The sequence below is a fragment of the Thermobia domestica genome, chromosome 3 (assembly GCF_964235325.1).
Source record: "Thermobia domestica chromosome 3, izTheDome1.hap1.1, whole genome shotgun sequence".
Classification (NCBI taxonomy): domain Eukaryota; kingdom Metazoa; phylum Arthropoda; class Insecta; order Zygentoma; family Lepismatidae; genus Thermobia; species Thermobia domestica.
In genome coordinates, this window is record NC_137456.1 from 213773142 (window position 1) to 213786660 (window position 13519).

A 13519-nucleotide genomic window follows, 5' to 3' on the forward strand; every position below is an offset into this window, starting at 1 on the left:
AAAAGAATAAAAAATGCGAATCGTGTGAACTTCATGGTAACGTTTCCAGATATCAAACCACCTGCCATAGTTTTATTTCCCTTTCACCTTTTAATCAAGGCGTCCCATGCTCAATTCTCGGTCGAACCACAAACCTTTTTTCATGCGTAACCCAAGTAGCGGTTCGGATGTCAGTTTAAGCGAAAGTCTTCTCTTTGATAACCTCGGTATTTCGTAAGGATGTTAAGCCTAAATATACGAAACGAAACCAAATTGTATATTTCTGCATGCCTAAATGCGTGTTGTTTTATAAAGAAGCCAATATTGCTTAAATATATTGATAGAAATTGGCAAAATTTATCGATTGCCTACGTAGCTTCCAACATTAGCTTGGATTGGACTTTCAATGATATCTACGTACCGGTACTAAATTTGTAATTTAATACCTCAGTTTTAGCGTACTGATTATGGTACGTTGACCTTTAAATTTTACATGCAAAGCAATAACAGGATTTTCCCGTTATTGTCTTACATTTCAAGTAATGACGGGATTTTCCCAATGGCTAGGGCGGGAGATTCTCAACTTAAGAAATTTACTGACCGCACTTCTTTAAGCTTATGGGAGTTCTTCCGGCATAACCCCGCTGTTGCATAATAACATCAAGGCGAAACAAACTTATTTCTGTGAATATGTAATATAAATACATAAAGCAAAAAATCTAAGTCAAAAAAGCCTGGTTTAAACATCCCCCAAAAAACGGGTTTTTGGCATTTTCAAAAACAACCACGGTTCTTGCCAACTCTGCTTACTTTTGTATATAGGAGGTGAAAAAATTCTTATTATATACATTGGTTAATCCTGTGGAATTCATAATGTAAATATGTTGAAGAAAAATTGTTTGAAATATTTTTTCGAAATTCATAGTTTATTTTCGATGTTTTATATTATTATCAGCATCAACCACTAATTAAATGATTTTTTGTGTTATAGAGAAGCGATACAAAGTCTGTTTTATCAATTTAAAGCAGTATTTTGAAAAAAGCCCAAAATTTCCCAAGCAAAAAAGCAAAGCAGAAAAAACCGAGTTTTTTTCCAAAAAAGCCGGTTTTTTTCCGAGCCCTTGCATCTCTACTTATATATCTATATCTATGTATATGGGTGTCCTCTCATTCATTTCGTTTCACAATATATTCATACTATCATTTTATTCATTTATTACGACGTCGTATTTCATAACCACCCTATTTCTTTAACTACACCCGGACTATATGCGCACTTCGTCATATACTTCTAAATCTATAAATCATTGCCAACGTTTCATGTTCCGGCCACCACACAAAACATCCCTCAAACTCAAGACTCCCTTACCACGCAAACAATACTATGTTATACTTCGTAGCTTCATGTAAAAAAAAATATGAATGTATGTTCACAGAAAGTAGAGTTCTCCGCGATATTATTCAATTTTATAAAATTCTGACAACAATGAAATTATTCTGCAGCCACAGAGGAAAAAAAAAGTGAACATTTAATATAATTTCAAAGCGAAAAGTAGCATCATATCGCCCGACTTCTGTTAAGAATTTACGTATTGTTTATTTACTTAAATATTTCGATTTCTAGACTAAGTAGAATGTTGTAATTTTCATAAAATATTAATTTTGGATCACTTAACCTAACTGCATATGCATTTGGGCTGGAAATTATATTTACTAGGTTTTGTTTCGAAAAGAAAGGTCAATTTCTTGGAAACTAAATCACTAAGAACATCGACATAGGAATGACGGTTAGTACTGAATTTTGACACTAGGGGGCTAGCGACGATATGATCAACCCTTGAACCACTGAATGTGACCTTGTACACGGAATTTTGATACTATGACACTCTCATTTTCTGATATTACTATAGATTGATATGTTGCGTTTAGCTATTGATCGAATACGAATGATACACTGTCCATACTTCATTATTTCACACACTCTTTCATCACTTAACTACAACTGCTACTACTGATACTACATTACAAACACATACATGCCACATCCATAACTACAAACTACATTAATACATGTTATAATACATATTAATCATTACTATTTACTCACATAAACAACATTCAGATTGTACCGTTTTCTTTAAAAATCGGCTCTATCGGTTTACGAAAGGAAAGGGAAAGAAAGGAACAGGGCCAATTGGCCCTTGTATTCACTAAATCACATTCTTAATTCAACCTGTTTAGTTAATACCCAAACTATTTATTGGAAAAATATATGGGCCCCTTTCCTGAAGGGAAAAGAACCTTATGATAACTATACGTTCAACCCATCCCTGCTGGAAGCTGTACCCCCAAGTTGGGAGTAAACAGGAGCCCTCTTGAAACTTTACACGTGCATTATGATCACTATCCTAACTACAACGAAATTAAATACCGCCATGTTACTACTAGATAAGTACAAAAAGAAATCACATTCACTACATACACGAACACAAACGGCAGTGGGGCAGGCCTTACGTAACTCTAAAAGGAATAATTTTTAGGATAAAACTATTTTAAGGGAGAAAACACTACTCTTCCGAAACTGTTTATGGATCTTTAGGAACAACTAACAAACTGATGCACTTCACATGGTAGAACCTGTCCATCACTAATTATATCTGCAAAACATGGCATCACTGAATTACACTTCCTATTTCAGTTCTTCAGTCCGGTTTTTTACTATGAAATTTAGTGAATTAGTGAGTTAATGCAGCTTTTCCAGCTAATTTCTACGTTTTCTGAGCTGGGAAGATCTGGGTCTGCTGTCTTCAGTCAAATTCTCGGTAGGGAATGGGAATAATCGCGCTCTAACATCATAGCGTGGGTAAATCCTCCAATCAAAACAAAGCATTTTTGGCGGTGGGGCTTTGAAACGAATAAATTTTGGTAAAATCTGGATTGAACTAGATATCAGAAGGACATAGATATCTAAAAGGGAGGTGAAGGGTGGTCCAGAAAATTCTGCCGAATTTTAGGTTAATTATTTATCTGAATATTTCCGTCCAATGGTGGACCTATATTTTCAGATAGCACTGACACCGTAAAACTTGTAATAATCCATTTACATATCTATATACAAGACTTATAACTAATGTAATATATAAATAAAGATATCGATTCCCAAAACTATAATTCCTAATGAAGTTTTACAGTTTTCCATGTTAATTTGAAATAGAATAACAAACAAAATTACGAATTATATGAACAGCCAGAAATTTTTTTGTTAAACGTCAAGTACAGTCGGTGCAAAAAATTTCGGGCACCCTCCTATTAAAAACATCATCACATTAGACTGTAATGGTATATTACAAGATTACTTAATTCTTGAACTTCCTCTTGATCCAGGATTATACTATCGTGATAATCGGAATTGAGTACAGCTTGTCCTGGACGTTCGGATTCTAGAGACACAAAGGAATCATATTTGCACGTCACATAAAAATGTTTTTTCTTCCACAACGTAAACAAATCTTTCCCCAGGCTGGACAACGGGACGGGAACGGGAATTTTGTCCAATCTTCACAGGATACGTTTTGTCAGACAATAAGGGATTCGCTTCTCAATTCTTCTGAATCTTCGAACTTTCGAGAGTATCAAGGTCTTCTATATCGTAAAAATGTTCGAACAAATCAATGGGTCCTAGTAGTGCCTCAACGTCTTATTGATAGTATCGTTGAAGCAGTTCATCTGCGCGATCACTTTGGTGTTACAAATGTTTGCCTTTATGTCGTAGACTTTTCTATTGGAATATCAAAGAAATTTTATAAAAATGTATGTGAAGGGTTGTATCCGGTGTGCTGAGACCAAATTTGGTAATCGAATCATAGCTAAAGAAATATGTCAGATCGAAGCTCAAGCATCTCACTAGAAGTTAGAAATCGATCTGTTGGAAAAATTACCATGTAGAAATGGGTATTAATAATTTTTTTTCGATTATCGATATTTACTCTAGGTTTGTTGTCTACTTACCCTTGCGTGCTGCGCATCACTGTTGTCAATAATAAATACTTTCATTCTTTTCCATATTCTCAAATTATTATCTCTCATAAAGGTTCTGAGTTCACCTCGAATCGCTGGGAGTCCATTTGTCGCCAACATAAATTAAACATTAATAATTGCCTAGCTATTCGCCAAATTTTAATGGAGCAACTGAAAGATCCCATAAAGTAGTCAATCGAATTCTTCGGTTTGAGGGCAGCACTCAACAATTGAATTGGAGTAAAGTCATTAAAACGGCTCAAGATTTTAATCATTCACTTTGTAGTAGCACTGGAAGAACTCCTGCTGAATTATTGGATTCGAACTCGGCTACTGAAGCCTTTAAGCGCTCGTTTCCTAGGCCTCCAGTTTCAAAAAAAAAAAAAAAAAAAAAAACGAAATCTAATAAACATATAGTAACTTATTTATATAACCCTAATAAGGAATTTAAAAGGATGAAGAAATCAGTGTCAGATTCATTTTATGTATTTATTTTGTATAGTGTTTAGATAAGTTAGGGTGAATAGAATATGTATTTTTTTTATTGTCTTTTGAATCTAAATTTGAGTCGCTTCTTAGAGAAAAAGATATTTTTTCTTTAACCCACGGGGAGAACTCTAACATACCTTCTTTGTTACAGATTTGTTTAAAATGCGTTACCTACGAATTATATATATATATATATATATATATATATATATATATATATATATATATATATATATATATATATATATATATATATATATATATATATATATATATAATTCTCTTGATTAATCACATTTTCAATAACTTACGTAAACTCCCTTATTAACTTGTTGTTGTGGTTGTGTTGCGTTAAGTTGATTTGCTTATTTCGCTCTCCAATGCTCGTCTTTTGTAAGTGATTTCAGTCGCTAAGTCGCATAATTCGAAGATTTGAGGACATAGCAGGGGGTACGGAATGAGGCTGTCTTACATGGAATGAGGCTAGACTTGAGAATTATTTCTCTTTCTTCGTTGTTTTCTTACTTTATATTTGTGCCCTTTGCATTTTGTAATATATTCAAAAGTATCTTTCACTATTTAGTCTTCATTTATATGTTTTAATTGGTTTGAAGAAATTTATCCGTTGACGAGAAAGAGCAACCATCGATTGCATTCGATTTCGAGACCGAAATCGTACTTGGAAGTATTGTGTGGGGTTGAACGAACAAAAAAGATGGAATAGTAACACTGAAATATTTCGCGTGTCCCTAGTAATATGGAAAAATACGTTCTAATCTTGTTGAGACTTGTGTTCTGAATTTTTGGAATGTGTAAGTGGAGTGATGCGATGTGACAAGGAAAGGAATCATCTGGATGTTTCATTTATATGCAGAAAGCACAAGTATAATGATTCCAGAGTAGTCACATAGTTCTGGACTAGTCGTCAGTATTGTTTTGGCCTCTTAAATTACACTTATACAAGCCGTAAACCAAGTAACATTCATAAACTTTCTCCATGCTGAAATTTATCACTCAACATGTCTATTAGTGAATTAAACATTAAATAAGAAAGTCAACGGAAAAGAAGTAATCGGAAAGGATTCACGTGAGAATATTATAGTGTTATACTGAAGTTTGGACAATAACCTAACTAAATTTTAAACTTCCAAAATTAATTAAAAGATATCACATCATAGAATTCGTCGATTATCTGCCAATTCAAACCTAACGTAACAATAATAATAATCATACAAATATCTAGTGCATTCATAATTGATGGAAATGGTAACAGTAATTATATTCAGTTTTAAGTTGTGTACGGCTGGTATCAGCATGTCTGGGTAATTCGTTTCCGAGGGAGAAGACCCCTTCAGGGACCACCGGCTCGGCGCTGGGCCCCGTAATCATTCCGATTAATTCTCTCATTATCCACATATCACACACTCTCTCTCTTTGTCGTAGTACGAATTATAGCTGGTTGTGGTAACTGATTATGTTGTTATATTATTTAGTGTTCGATTTGTCTTTGGTCGCAATTCTATAAGCTTTCCTTTCACTTACTAGTTCATGATCTCACGCAAGAATAGTTTATATCCAAATGTCTCAGTAGTTACTGCATTTACATAATAAATAGATAATGTTCGCTTGGTTTTACGAGTAAGAATGGTCTTTCGTCAATATGTAAGCAATTCCAATTTTTTTTTTTTTTTTTTTTTTTTTTGCAGATTTACAAAGGTTGAGACACCACTGTCACCGTCGTTCTGTTGAATGCTCGGCTGTCCACAGTTTTACTATGAACCTCGGTACGAAGTGATTAGTTTCAGTTAATAAATTGGAGTTTTCTGGTTGCATGGAAGTTGTTATTTAATACTTTCAGGTGTGTCTCCGGTTTAATCCTATGTAAGCCAAGTTAATTTAGTGTTAAAGTGTATTTGTATTGCATAGTCGTGAAACAGAGATTATAGACATGATTTGAATATCCTATGTTTTCTTCTGCTCTTGTTTGGGGACGCCTGAATCTAGTAATGGAATATTCGCACTTCCGGTTCCCGACATGCGTTTTGGCGGATATGGTAAATAATCCTGTTTAATATGTAATATGTATATAAGGAATTATATATAGTACAAGGTTTTATAACCGCGACCAGGTTATTGAAGTATTTTTTGTGGACGCTCTGTATATTTCATAAAGACAGTGATTATTTATACTTTATTTTGCTACGTAAATAAGTTCTTTCTTCGGTGGGAATTGCTTCCTTCCCACGCAACTGGACAAAGAAGTCTCTCATTGTTTTTATATATATATATATTTAAAACATTGCTTTTTGGTGAGAACTTTTCAGTGAGCGACGAACCTTTTCAGTGTTTTTCCCTGAGTTATTAATATGTACAGTATATATTCTGCAGTTATTTGGAACTGAATTAAATGCTTTCTTTAATCATTTATGGAAATACTAGCTGGCCAGATGTTTGAGCTCCGGAATGGCACCAGCGTCATTGATTTTCCAGTTCGTTAACAGCACTTTCTCACGCCCGAGTTATCGCAATGTCTTGTGCATCGTGGCCAGTGGACTAAAATCAACATAAATGCTTTTCGATATTCTGTTTGCATGTGCATGCAGGTGATTTAACTGAGTGGTTTTTAGAATGAACTGCCAACACTTTTCAGTCAACCATTGCAGCTTATACCTCGAACCTTTGCACTCGAGGAGTTTGACTCCAGATTTGGAAGCCGTAACCACGCACGTTGCGTCGGGAATTAAGTATGACTTTGTGTTAAGGGGCACAAGCTTTTAGCCGGCGAAGGACGTTTTCTTACGGCTAGCCCCAACTAGTGAAGTCTCAGGTTCACACACCTTGTGCGTACATATAATTTATAAACGCGCCCTCCAACATTAGCATTCCACTTTGGAAACTTATTTTGCTGAAGACTCATCTCTATTCTTCAGGATTGTTTGGAGCAACAACTAGATTGGTACGTGGGATTATCCCGGCAACTTTTCCCCCAGTGCTAATCCCTCAAGTGCGTTAATGGTGTTTGAAAAGTATTTATACTGTAATCTCAGTCATAAGCTCATATATATATAAATCAAAGTGATAAAAAGGGCTACAGTGCATTAAAAAGGAAACGTGTGATTTTAGTAATGAAGATTATTATACATATTCTGTGTTAAGTGTTGTGTTCATTTCTCTTCGTTATTTTTTTAAATATTATTATTCTAATAAATAAGTATGGTGTTATTTAATCCAGTGTGTTTTCATTGTTTGTATGAATGACGTTTGTATGCGTTGTGGTCTAGATGACCGTCTGATCATCCGTGAGGTTTTCGAGACGAGAAATCCGAACCTCTAAGCGCCTAATGCTCATCTCATCATTGAGACCGACGAGCGATTTTGAAACAATTGGTAATCCTTTCTTGGAGAGGTCCTTCAATGTCCTACCCAGGTAAGTCCAGGTCTTCAGGAGAATACTTATTGGTCGGACAACGAACAGCAATACTGATCAATCACAAATAAATGGCAGTCCGAACAGCGACCCGATCCCCGGTTGGTTATAGTTTTATGTTGATTTATCTGAATATGTAAATTATTGGAGAGTAGATTGGCAGCCGGATGTAACTACGAATTCTAGAACTACGAAACTTTTGGTGACCATTTGGAACTAGAACTAGACTGAGTGATTAGTGGAATCGAACAAAATTAAACCTTCGGTAATTAACTGTTGAAATTAATTGGAACTATTTTGGCCTGACTAATATTTCATTTTAAAGGAAGAAATATACTTGTGAAAATTTTGTAAACATTGAATGAAACTTGACCAAGCGAAACTTGTGCATGCAAATGCTAACGTTAGTAATTGTAATTGATTTTTTCTTTCTTTCTTTCCGTTCAAGACAAGTTCCGTTGGATACTTGTAACTATATGTGATCGTACTGTGATATCAAAACTCTGTGATATATTCTTCCTGTGATATTGGATATTAAGTTGTTCGATAATAAATGTACATCTTAAGAGATATTGATGAGACCATTTAAACTCCAGCTTAAGTTATAAAGTAATCGAATTGTGTTTCAAAGTAATCGCTATCAAAAATTTTTTCTTCTCATTTTGCTCTTTTATCCGCACTGCGTCTTCTGAAGGTAAGATCTTGGTTCTGAAATCATTTGTTTTCTTTCTTTTAAACTTTAATATTATAAGCGCCTTGGCGCTTGTTACCATCTTATCGGCTCCTATCAGGATTGCTAGGATCCCGAGACAGAGGTTGATAAGACTGGAATAAAGTTAGACTGGTCGTTATACATAATCTCCCAGTTATATCTACTGACGGAGGGAACTCTTTTTAATAAGCAGAAATCTACCGTCTAACCAGAGCGTTAAGGCAAGCTCATATACATAATGATACCGGACTTCGATAACACCATGTATCAAATCTCATGGTAAGCCAACAAGCGGTCGGATCCCTGCCCATTTCTGGATCCCTGGAATTCCAGAGAAGCTTACTAATTCCAAGCTTTTCTAATTCAATTTTAGATGCTCAGGTACCATGGGTACTACCGAACCCAATGACCCGTGCTAGTCTTCCCATAATTTTAAAGTCTATTATAGCCTTAATTCTCCAATATATATATTTTTTTAAATTACTAACCAGAGTTGCCCAGTTAGAACATTTACATGTCTTGAAATAACTTGACAATTAAATTGTCAGTGCTCGTTTCACCTTACTAACAATGGTGTACGGTAGCTTATTACTTCTGCAACGGAGTGAATCAGTATCAACAATAAAACTCTTTAATTGGTGGGTAATTGTGCCTTAGAATTAAAGATGCAAAGGTTCGAAAAAAACTGATTTTCCCTCGGCTTTTTTCCCTGAGCAATTTTGGACTTTTAAAAATACTTCAATTTTAGTGGAGATTTTCTTCTATTATAACACTAAAAACAAATAATTAGTCCACTCTGAAGAGAAAATCCTGAAAACATTCAGGAATCAAAGAAAATGAAATGAAATGTTTCAGTTTGACATCAAATGATTATGCATATTAGCATAAGGGAGATGGAAGTTTAAGGCAAGTGAATGATGATGGATGGATTGATGGAATGCGAATGTGGAAGGAAACGGGAATACTCGGAGAAAACCGGAAAAACTCCGAAAACGATGTTTTCCTTCGCAAACTTACTTGGCCTAGAATCGAACAAGAAACCCCACGCTTCAGAGGTAAGAGCTCTACCACTAACCCACCGTACCCCTCCGAATTAAGAAAATGGATATTCGGGAGAAAAGAGAAAGAGAAAATCGCTGAACAAAGTTTTTCTAAGTATTACGTATTGTTTATAGTACCATTTGATTCACATTCACTGATATAAATGTGAAATAAAGAGAAATCGTGAGTGGGCAAGGGATGTGTCGCTAACCCTTTTTCCGAATTTTAAAATTGTTCTAAAATTTTGAATAATTTAATTAAATATGAACAAAATAAATGGATTTTAGAATTCTAACTTCAGACTGCTAGATGACTAATTCATAATCGACTTCCGAAAAATAGATATCAAAACAATTTTAATGACCGTGTCAATAGCGAAAACTCACAGTCACGACTCCTCTTTTCAGATTTTAGTAGAAATAGGGAAAGAAAAACGAAGGAAAAAAGGAAAAGAAGAGGAAGATAGAAAATTAGAAGAGAAGGGATTACTGGATAACTATGCGAATATGGTGAAGAACCTTGAAGAGTTACTCAAAGATAGTTTGTATTCAAAATGCTATTGCTGGAGGATCAATATTGAAGTGATCCGGAAGAGACAATTGTTCGCTCGTACAACCCTGACCTGGATCCAGGCAAATACACCAGTGGGAGTTGCCTCGACCCAGCCCGGGTGACGAGAAAGTTTAGTTTTACTATTTGTCCGTTGTATCGGAACGACGGTTAACCATTATCCAGTCTTTGAACTCCAAAATCAGATATCGAAATCAGCCAGGAAAAGAAAAAAGATAATAAAATATTTCAAGTAATGCATACATTCTTCACAAATGAAAATTTCAATATTTCTGAAAGATCGTCCTTTATTCAGGCACACCGTCTTATCTTGGCTTTTCTCCCAGAGCCGATTATGATTAGTTTGGAATGTATCCTTTATGACCTTCGTCATGCATTACGAAAACCATTACAGCGAACCAATGTTAATGTTACAACTTAAAGTTAAAAATTATCTCTCACAAGGAAACGGTCCCAAGTGTAAACAACCGATTTGGCTGGGGTCCGGATATGTGTTACGGGAGACCAAAGTAGGAGACACGTATTTCGGCGTTTGGGCCCATACGCAGAAATTTCAGAAATACGGGACCCCAAAGTGGCTCTACATGCTATAACTAGGATGCGAATGACGTTACTTGTACACAACCGATTTGGCCGAGGTCCGGATATGTGTTACGGGAGACCAAAGTAGGAGACACGTATTTTGTCGTTTGGGCCCATACGCAGAAATTTCCGAACTACGGGGCCCCAAATTGGCCCTACATGCTATAACTAGGAAGCGAATGACGTTACTTGTACAGAATGTTGGCTTGGGTTGGAATATGTTGTAATATATCCAAAAGTATGAGACTTGTGTTTGTTGTTAGGTCCCACAAAAAGGAATGTCAAATACACAGGGTCCCATATGGCTAGATTTTCAATAAGGCCATGAAGTTGGCGTATGTGATACCCATGCAATTCTGAACAGATATTCAGCTAGCACGAGCCGTCGAGGGGGGATCTGCTGACCACGAGGATGTCAACGGAGCGAAAGAGTGTTTGCGTTTTGCGCTTCTATTTTTATAGCTAGAATGTGTGGAAACCGGGCGGAACACTTTTGTGCAAGATAGTGAACATTAATATTTAATCGATACTGCATGTGTTGTCAGGAAGACGGGCAGAGTGGCGGAAGCAACGTTTGCCGACCTGTTTCAAGTTTTGTTAGTTTTACACTATGAAATGTGTAAAATATTCTCTACATTTGTGTCATTGGTCTTTGCAATGTAATATATGTTTTTGTTTCTTTGAGAATAAGGCTTCTTTTATTAGGAAGAATAATTAACTAACTACAAGTGTAAACTACTCCTCTGATAGATAAGCCATAGTAGATGCTTTGACTGGTGAATTAGCAGGCCAGTCGTGGTTCTAGAAACGGTTCTCTAGCAATATCTAATCGTCAGGTCAATGGATCGCTACAAAGAGCGCCAACGGAGAGACAGAGAGAGGAAGGGGAATAGAGGAAGGTTATAAGTTGGATGAAAAGTGAAATAATCATTCGAGTTGGTAACCACATAAATATTAATACAAGTCGTTTGAAGCTAATTTTGGTGGCAAAAATAATGAATACTGCAAGTTTCAAAAAGTAATACATCACATACTAACTGATGGATTATACACAGAAGTATAATATTCCTACGTGTGTCTGCAGTGTCGCCATGGATATCGGACCGAATTATTTCCAATTCTCATTAGCAGTTCACGTGGTGCCTCGAAAACCTCCGAGTACTCCTGGAGGTACGCGTACCACAGTTCCAGAAACGCTGGTATAAACATTTATTACAAACAGCACGGGCAAATTTGACTCCCCACTTTGTCATGCACATCGGAGATGCAGCCTTGGTATTGCTGCAGATGAGACCTTGGTATAGCTAGAGTTACACATAACTCATGTATCATTTATGAAAGACCAATGGAACGCAAATGGAACTGTTGCGCATGTGCGGCCATATACCTGTAGCGCCATTTTGTGTCGTTTTTCGGAACTTTTCATTTCTTGCACTTATTACGAGCAAACAGTTCTGGAAATAAACTGTCAAGTATACGATATGATTAACGCCCACAATATTGTAACAGTGCTTGCCGAGCTCGTAAGCACGGTGTACAGAGGTGGGCCAAGGACTGATGTGTCTGATGTCGAAAATGAAATTGCGCGACAGTTATTTGAGGAAATAAATGCCAAAGTAGGTGAATGTGCGCGACAGTTATTTGAGGAAATAAATGCCAAAGTAGGCGAATGTGGATGTGATGAAGGCAATGACGAATACCTTGATTTCGCAATGGATGGTGAAATACTGCCTGACACTACGACTGACGAGTCACTCAGAAGAGTTTGAAGTATAGGAGGGGAATCAGGAATGTTTAAATCGTATAGTGACATTGCCAGAAATGGAACATATTCTCCGAGACTACGATAAATACGTGAGAACAAAAAGGTGGAAGTGATCGACCTTCCAATACGGATACAAGCATGTAAAACATCGAAGTTTAATTGACAGATTTCGAAAATACATCAACAGCAATGGAAGTTCCAAACAAGAAAAGTACCCAGAAATAGTCTTTTGTGTTGGAGATGTTCGCGGAGGCTAGACGGCGAAACCTACCGGTCCATAGTAACGACCTAAAGAGGCGGGGTTTGTGTAAGGCTAGGGAATTACAGTCAGAGTTCAGAGCCTCTGACACATGGGTAACGCGTTTTAAACGGAGAAACCACATACCGTCTCAGAAGGTGACAAAACTTGTAACCAAGCGTCACACACGGGATGCTGATGCCATTAGGAATTCCGTTACCGAATTCAAGGAACTTGTCAAGACAAGAATTCCAACTTATTTGCCTGAGTAGGGGATACATGTATGTTTTAGGACACTTTCCCCCTTCCACCCCCTAACTACCAAAAAATTATGCACCCACCCTTGACTATTGTACTTTAACACAGAAGGAGCCAGTTAATTATTCAAAGTTACACGGCGCAAAGTATTCCCATAACTACAATGTTAAAGTGAGATTGAGTATGCTTTTATGACATTTAAAATCATAAAAACTTACATCTAAAATCATATAACTTATAGTGCTGTCTTTAATTTAACAGATACTTTTTGTTTGATTAAAATCGATTCACAAATGCCCGAGTAATAAGAAGATGGACTTTAGATTGTATATGAGTATTGAAAAAAACGCACAGCCAAACAGTATATATATATATTTTCATTCATCTAACTCACTGATACATGCACACACAATCCAGTTTGCTCTGTGAGAAAAGAAAAAG